This window comes from Theobroma umbraticum, unplaced genomic scaffold (genome assembly GCF_002168275.2).
Source record: "Theobroma umbraticum cultivar Fairchild unplaced genomic scaffold, ASM216827v3 scaffold_30.0, whole genome shotgun sequence".
In the NCBI taxonomy this organism is placed as follows: Eukaryota; Viridiplantae; Streptophyta; class Magnoliopsida; order Malvales; family Malvaceae; genus Theobroma; species Theobroma umbraticum.
The window spans coordinates 8,154,810-8,164,202 of record NW_018397254.1 but is presented as its reverse complement, the minus strand read 5'-3'; positions in this window follow the sequence as shown (position 1 = coordinate 8,164,202).

The window sequence follows — 9,393 nt, the reverse complement described above, 5'->3', positions numbered from 1 at the left end:
TGAACTGGAGCCAGAGGAGCACCCATGACCCCTAGCAACAGCCTTAGATCAGACCTTTTGTAACTCATCGAAGCCACGGATGGAGTCCTCGATAACTGTCCTTTAACCCATTGTCCCAGCCCCGACCCGACCCGTTTTGAATCCCCAATTTCTCCCCCGTCCGGATCGGGCCCTTCCATGAGTGGCGCTAAAGCCTCTCCGACTGGCCTTAGACTCCCGGATCTCACGATCAATGGCTCCGGTTGCGCCACGTAAGCGCCTCCGTAGTTGTTGTGGTTGCTCTTCTTTCTGCGTAACAGACTGGCCATGGGTGAACGTGCTCTTGCAGGGCTGTTGGGCCGAGAGCGGGAAGGGGAAAGCCCACGAACCACTTCTTCTTTGAGAGCTGAGAAGAAACCTTGCTTTTTCTCCATTTCTATTCGGGTTTTTCCTCTTCTTTAAAAAAGAAAAAAAAGTTTCCTTTGTTGTTATGGCGATGAAGAAAGAAACAGAGGAGATAAGGGTGGGATTAAAGGGAAGTTTTAAAGAGGATAAACAGAACGGTGAAGTCCCTTCATGGTGAGAGTGGGAACTGGAGAGCAAAGCAGTAGTGAGAAACTAGCGTTTCGTTTTTGTTTTCCCCCCTTCAGAGAGAGAACAGAGCAAACGTTGCAACTGGGAGAGTGCTACTTTTCAGAGAGAGCAAAATACAGTCTCGTTGCTCTCCTATTTTTATAATCCTATGATTTTAGAGAGAGAAAAGCAAGGAGTGCCCAAAAAGGCCAATTAAATAAATAAAGAAACTGAGAAAGAATGTGACTTCGCTGTGAGAGCGAGAGTTTTCACCTCCCCTTGTCAAAGAATGTTAGTACTAAGTATTTACACTTGAGAAAAATTGCCATTTCAGATACTCTTTTAATTCTTATAATAATAATAATATAAAAGATAAGTACTACCATTTTAATCTTATTGTATCAATTGTTAATTGCTTCGTCCTCACTCCTCACATGGCATACGGACTATATACCACATTTATTTTTTTTGTTTTGGAATTTCTCGTAGAGATCAAGTAATGTCATGTCATTCACCCTCTTGGATTTCAAATTGTTGCTGTACGTTTAAGATTTTCTGTCTAACAAAAATGGTCTTGTCACGACGGTTGATTATCTACCAAACCCCTAGCAAGAAAAATGGTTGGCTAAACACAAGGGACATTGGAATTAAACTAGACTTATGCGAATTTAAAGCATACATGTTACTTTAGTCAAACACACAATTCTTTTCATTTATTTCTCCCATTCAATTTTGACTGTATTATTTAAACTTTTGAAATGTCCGGATGACTGGATCTAGCGTAACCTTCCGTCCGCCCCTCTCAAAACTGACGACACCTGATAATTAACATCTTACCTTTTAAGATGTCATAAATTTAAGTACTATCTAATTAATCTTTATTAAAATGATATGTTTTTCACCCCGCCACGACAGGGTGGGGATCGAAAACTTCGGCATGGCACTGGAAGCAGCATATTTTCGGCAGAAAAAGAAGCGGAATCAAGTGAAGTACATCCCCTAACGTAATCGCTCAACTAGTGGCTGCTTAGTCACGTGAGGCTGTTCCCGTAATTCCAGGATGCACAAATCTGAACGTGGGAGCCAATGGAGAAAACGCATGGTGAACACGTGGCATCATAAGGCAGAGAGTATATGAAGAGAGACTCGAGGAGATTGTGATAACAGGATATTCCATGTGTGTTAAGTTTTACTGTCGTGTTAATCGGTTTTAGTTACAGCCCATCTAGTATCTACCAACAAGAATAAGTCGTTTCTATCCTCGACCGAACATCGAGAAACAAGGTCCGCTTATACATTTTAACCGCATTATATTTTAATATTTATCATCATATTATTAAAATTAATATATTGATAATTAATTCCTAATCCATGTTTCGAATCTAATAAAAAATAATTATCTTTAATTAAAATATAATATATTTAAATTAAATAAGTATGATTTTATTTTTACTATGAACTATTATCTCGTCTTTTTCTTGTTACTTGTAATTATCATTTTTTGTATACTGCTTATGATATATGTTATACTTTTTTATGATTAAAATAATGAAAAATAACAACAAAAACCCATATTTTCCAAGTCCCAATTACTTCTGTATAAAGGCGAAAAGGAAAAGACAAAGCACATCAATATTCCATCTTTAGTGCACTCATCAAGAGCAGGGCATATGTGCTATTTATTCCACCCTATCTAAATTAAAACTTTCCCTGTTTTTTATTCGACTCCCTGTATTTATATCCAAGCAAGAATTCACCAATTTAGGAAACATTCGACCATCAATTCCGCTACCATATATAAAAATACTATTGCCAAATAAACATGTTAATGCTTCCTTTTTTTTTCACTACTTATTGTGTTGTTGATATGGATGTTGAATAAGAGAATTTTTTGTACTTGTGATTTGTCAATTGAAGAGGATAATGAACCATGTGAAAGGCTAAAAAGCTGAGGGCCCTTGGGGACGCGTTTTTTAACTTTATTTTAATTTTTAGTGCGTACAGCTAACAGATCCTCCCACTACTTAGAAGAATCAAAAACAAAACCATAATTTCCTTTCAGGTTTTTTTTTTTTCCTCTCGTGGAAAGTCAGTCTTCGCAACTCCTTAAGTCATCATTTCTCAATCAATCAAACCAAAGCATACATAAAAAGATATTTGCAAATTAAATTCTCTATCATATAAACTAAATTATTATTCAAAACTCACGTTTTATACCAATTCCATTAAAATTAAATAAAATATTGGTAATTGTAATTTTCTCATGGCATTTGCTAAAAAAGAAAGATTTAAATCCAATTTTTTGAAAAAAAAATTAAGCTTATTGAGACAAATGTTCATATGGGAAAAAAAAAAAGAAAAGATATTTTGCCCCCAAAATAGAAAACATTAAATGGGCAAAGCTAGTGGGGAAAGCTGAAAAGGGACAACCAGAAAGAAGTAACATGCAAATGCCCAATAAAACGTCTACAGTCAGGTGGGAGCAGATACTGCTGCCATACTCTCCTCACGCCTATACGACACTTTGCTTTTGCCGTTATTGTGGTTGTGTGGTGTGCTTGTTCGTTTAAACACAGTACATCTTTTATGTCTGTCCATTACTCTATAAACCTTATCTGATATTTATTCTATGGTATTGACAAACAAAATATTTAATTAATTTAATTTTGCAAACAAGCATTCCCTTTTGATTCATTCCTCACTGTTAACCCAAGCATTTTTTCAACGATATGATTGATATATTACTGCCCAAAATGCAAGAAAGGGGATGCACCTTATTAATGCTTTGATTCAGACACATTATTCGCCAAGCTTGCGAAAGCCAGATGCCAACTCGATAAGAAACCATGGAAATAATAGAATTGGGTATAAGAGAAAGATTATAATGAAAACACACTCATATGGAGAATATATCTTAGGAGTTGTACCCTCAACTTAAGGTTGGATGCTTTAATTCACTACCATCGGTCCAAAATGATGCCAAAGTGGTCAATGAAAGATAAAACCTTCGGCCGTAGTCAAGATGGGGACTTGGGGAAGAGACAGAGTAGACGACAACCAAAAATGGCTTGGATATGAACTTTTATTTCATGAACTGTTTCTCTTATTTTGCATTAGGGGACAGATTCTTAATTATTCTATTTATATCCCAATTGTCTAACCTTTTCCCGTGCTTCTCCTAATGAATTTAATCTCTATATTTTCATTAACATGTCTTATTATATTTTCAAAGGTCATTTTGGGGTTTTATGTACTTTCGTTAATTGAGGTTCTGACCAATCCCATTGTATATTACCAATCATATATGTAGATTATTTTGTTAATTAACCCAGAATTTAGTCTCTAAATGGCAGACAGATCTTCGCAGCCCTAAATGCAAATAATGCACTTGATGAATTAATGTAATGGGCCGTCTTTTTTTTTTTTTGGCAATAGAATTAAAGAATGAAGACAAACAAACGGCTTGTCCTCGTATGCTGTTTCGTCAAACACACATTGTTACATCTCATATCTCAATATCTCCATGATGAGATTGTGTTTTATATACGTGTTGGCTTGATCACGTGTGACCCCAAAGACTATATATTCTTGCTTACTAATTGCTCTCAAAGTATTAATGTTTGCGTTCCTTCATTATTGTCTTCATGAGTCCCATCATCCATGCAAAAATATCTTAGTCCCCTCCCCCGTGCTATCAACCTCCTAACCACCCTCCGTTTTCAATGTTGCCATCATGTCATTCAAAATTTTCATGAACAACTCTCGATATGTCAATTGTTTAATTTCTACCGTAGGATATAAATATTAAAATTTTATATTATAATTTTTAATGAAAGGAACAGTAAGTAAAGGAATATTCAATAATATCAGCTCATTTAAGGAAGATTAGAGTATCTTATAAAAAGATTTAAGATAAATAACCCGAGTAGTAATTTTGAAATATTCGTTATTCAAATTTGATTATAAATAATAAAATTTTAAATATTTATATTATTTTTAATACATGTGTTATTTATAATTTCATAATTTTTTAAAATATAAAATTTAATTTGAATTTACTAGTTTAATTTTAACTAATAAAATGATCAAATTTTTTTATTATTTAAATCAGATCGAGTTAAGTTTTTAACAACTGCCGCATCATATTTAACTAAATAAATATGTTCAAGTTTTAATTGAAAATTCATAACGCATTGTTAATTGGATTTGATTAAATTATGGGCGTTAAACTTTATAATTAAATTCGAGTTTAAATACAAGCACTTCAAAGCATGCCTGACTCATTCTTTTCATATTTTCATTTTGCCATTGAAAAGGGCAACTTGATGGAATGAAAAGGTTGAGACCCATTTGTAAAAAAAAGAAAAATTGATATTATAGTTATTGTCAGTTTTAGATAAAACAAATAAAAAATTATTATATATTAAAAAAATATGTACACATTCAAATTAAACAGCCATTTAATTAATGTTGCTAATTTTTTTTATATGGGATGATTATTAATTAACGTATTAAAGAAGTGGGGTATTAGCTAGATTTACCAGTGAAGCACATAATTGAACTGCTGGGCCCACGTTCGCTATTTAATGAAAAGGCCTCAAAGGCAGTGGACAAAATCGTTGTTCCTTATAGGCAAAGGTATTCTCATTGATCTTTATTTAAGATCTGAACCTTTCTTTCTTGATAGATCAGTTTACGTTCCTATTATATACTCTGTATATTTTTTAATTCTGGATACTCAAGTAGACATGACCCTGCACCGCCAATTGTAATTTGCTAATCAGTCAGAAAATGAACTCGTTGGGCAACTTTATTACATGTGATACTGAAAAGATAAATAAAATAATTATTCTATTTTATCATCTTATTTAATTATTTCCAACTTGGCCAATACATATTATTCTTTATGGAACTTGGCCAATAAATGTTAAGTGAAGTGCTACTGCGTCAGAAAAAGGTCCAAAAACAGTGGGGAAATGGAAAATTCTTCCTCAGCCCTGGATATATTATATTGTATATTTTCTACTTGGCCTTGCTCTGGCAATTAGTAGAAACTAATATTCTTTTTTATTTTTGGCCACACAAATAGAAAAAATAAAAACTATTTCCCAATTTTGTTGCTACTGTGCCTTATTATTTGTTTTCCTACCTAATAAGAAACATGTCTATGCTGTAACGTGCTTCTTATTAGTCGAACATAATAATTCACGAGACAGGGAATATAAAAAGCATGGTCTTCTCTTCTGCTGGGTCCCTTCACCATGATAACTCCTTTGACTTCCGCCAACAGCCTTCTTCTTTACTCGCCAGAGCACGTGCACTACTTAACAATTTTTTTTGAGATAAAAAACAAAAAATTCCACTGCATTTGACGGAGAGAGATGGGCAGCGCAGCTAAGCTTCATAGAGAAAAAGATAGTGTCAATGTGCCATAATCTTTGACACAGAGCTTTCTTTCGCGACCTTTTTCTTTTTCTTTCTTGAAGAAGAAGAGCCTACTCGAAATGAAAGCGTGGGAGGCGAATTCCATCTTTAACAAGTTGAGGCTGTCAAATCTAAGGTGACAAAAGACTAAAGAACCTTGTCCATTATAATGAGGTTTCAGAGTCATGCAACATTGGATTGGTAAAAAAAACAAAAACACTTCCTTTTCTTATGTTTTTCTCTTTATTTTAAGATTCTTTCTGTCCAAGACCTAGAAATACATGTAGGCAGCTTTCTTTGACATTCATTCCGATTTGCTTATGTCATTCAAGTTACTAAGTGGGCCCTTACATTGAAGAGAGTTCACAAAAGGATTAATTGTTTTGAATGGGGTCAGCTTAGGATTATTTAGACCGGCTCCATCCAAGTTTTTTAAGCTCGAGTTTGTGTTCTCTTCTCTTTTGTTGACTAATGAAGTTCACTTTCGTGACTATTTTCAACGCGCAATTACAAACAATCAAAACCGTCGCCATTATTAAATCAGTACAATTATTAAATAGGGGTGATGCTGCAGTTAAAAAACAGTGGAAAATACCCAAAGTTGTAAAGGTTGGCTACATAGCAATTGAAAAGTATGAGATTAATATATTAATTTTTGTTAATTGTGAATAAAAAACAAAGTTTAAAAGTGGTAGTTTGATGATTCTTTTCACATTACCCAAGTGTTCCTTCAACAAAAGAGGGAGGACCACTCTGTAAGATGTCGTACAATAACGGTGCACCTCCCGCGACGGACGGTAATCATTTTATTCTGTTGATCTTAATTCAGCTATTTTACTAGAGTATATTCCTTACTTAATAAGCATTGATTAAAAGAGGGATTTCCTTTCAAGAGAGTCCTTGATGTATCCCATATATCAATATCATGCTTTTACTTAATTTATTACTGAATGACAATCTGTCAATCTTCCTGCCTGATTCAGGCATTGCCAAAAAAAAAAAAACAACAAAAATAGCTTAGTCCTTGATAAAATAATTTCATATTATTTTATCATTATATTTGTTATAATAAAAGAAATATCATATTTTTGAAATTATATAAAAAATAATATTGTATTATAAAAATGAATGCAATATATATAATTAATTCTATTTATAATTTAACTTTAATTAATTAACAGTCTTATAACTTAACTAATTAATTAACCAATAATGGTGTTTAACTAACTAACTAGCTAATAGTATTATATTATTATCCTATCATTGAATTTCTACAATTATCTTAACTAGTTAATAGTCTCTGGAAAAATATTTTTCTATCATTTTATCATTGTATTTGTTATAATAAAATTATATTTTATCATAAAAATGAATGAGATCTGTATGTACAAATTTTATTTTATTCATAGTCTAATTCTAACTAGTTATGTAACTTGTGTAATTAACTAGTTAACAATTGTAATCAAACTAGCTAATTAACGAATAATATTGTATTGTAATTGTATCACCAACTTTATATAATTATCCCAATTAATAATATTATTTGAAAGAATATAAATTTTTAAGATTACAATTAAAAATTAATAAGTAGTTTCTAAAAAGCACTCTCACCCTGAATAATTATTATCTCCATTATTATGGTATTCTCGAGAGAAGAAATTCTTAAATTATAAGAGTTAAATAATTATTATACAATCGTATTTAAATATTTAATTTATTAATTAATATATATATTTTTTACTTAAAAAATAAAATTCAAATTCAATAACACAGGCCTACAGACCATACCTAGGGGCCAAGCCCAGCCTAGATTTATAACCATGCTAAAGTCTACAAGCCGAAATATACATACAGATGGCAGCAAACTTAAGGTTGTTATTCTTCCTGTCATTAAACATTAGATGATTAGAATTTAAATTGGGCTACTTATCTTGATATGCTGTTCGTTTTATGAAATTTAGACTGATCAAGTCTCTTTGCGCCTCATCCGAGCTGGTTCATTTAACATATGTCGGAAAAACAAAAAAATCAATGAACCGAGACCCATTTGGGCTTTTATTTGCACTTTAGGCCTGATACCCCATGGCTAGGTTTCGACAGTTCGATTCCACAGGCCTGAATTGTTTGCGATGTTTAAACTTTGACGTAAACTGAAACAGCTTCTTTATAAATCCAACGGTCGGAATTGGACATGGATGAGCGAGTCTTGTACCCCATCCTCGACCAAAGCGTAAGTAAATCTTACTATACTTTGTACAGCAATCGATAAGCTTCATGCCTCAGGGTAGTACTTCTTACCACATTACTTTGCAGCACATTTATGTCGATCAAACGTTGCCGGCTACAAAACCATGAAAGTCTACCTTGAGTCCTTGACCCAACCCATCCCCACCCCGGCCTGGACACTTCCGAGGGGTCATCAGTAGGATGTGCGAAACTGCAGAGTTCACACCTAATTTAAAAATGTTCATTTTGAGGTTTGGCAGCATACCTAATCCGTAATAAAAGAATCACCAAAATCATAACCATAAAATACGTGCTACCAACTAGCAACTATATATATATTTAGAGTATCTTCCTCACTACATTATGGTTAATTTATTTATTTATTTTTATACCTAACGCTGATAAAGATGTGCCCGAAACATAAATAAGTCCCTAAAGATTGAGACAAACATCCAACAAAGCATACAAATTCCTAATCTTCTTAGTCAACAGCACATAATCCCAATGATTAAATAAAAGTGGAGGAAAAAATAAAGCAAACGTTCAAGTGTCTGGATTCTTTTACTTAACTTTGTTTTATCCTCCACATTTGAGTACTGCCCACTTGGTTTAAACTTTATACCAACATTTTATGAATTTCTTCCAACTTCCAAGTTAGAATCCACAGTGATGACAATAACAAATAAAAATTCCAATTCATGGTGCCAAAGGGAACCATGGAACAGTCAGCTACCACAGCTATTCCCACCCAACTACCTGATAACTTTGACAAATTAAAGCTTTTTATATTTACTTACCAAACATTATCATCGTTCTAAAGCTTCACATCATTGTTTTATTAAAAAAACAAAAGAAGGATTATACATCATTGGGTATTGTTATCTTATAGACTTGTACATTCACTAAAAAAAATGTAAAACTTTTAAAATTGACTTTACATTTTTAAGAGTCTTTTTTTATTGTAAATTAAAAATAAAATTATTAATTCAATGGATTTAATTAAGAGAATGCAAGATTTGGTAGGTGTTTCATATTAGTTATGAACAGAAAAAAGGAAAAGAGTTTACCATATTTCCCTACCACAGTACATGTATATATGGAAGGTTTGGTGTACAAAATATAAAAATGGTAGGTTGGTTAATTTCGTGATCTTGTTATCTTCTATAGCAAGGCTACCATGTTTGATCCATG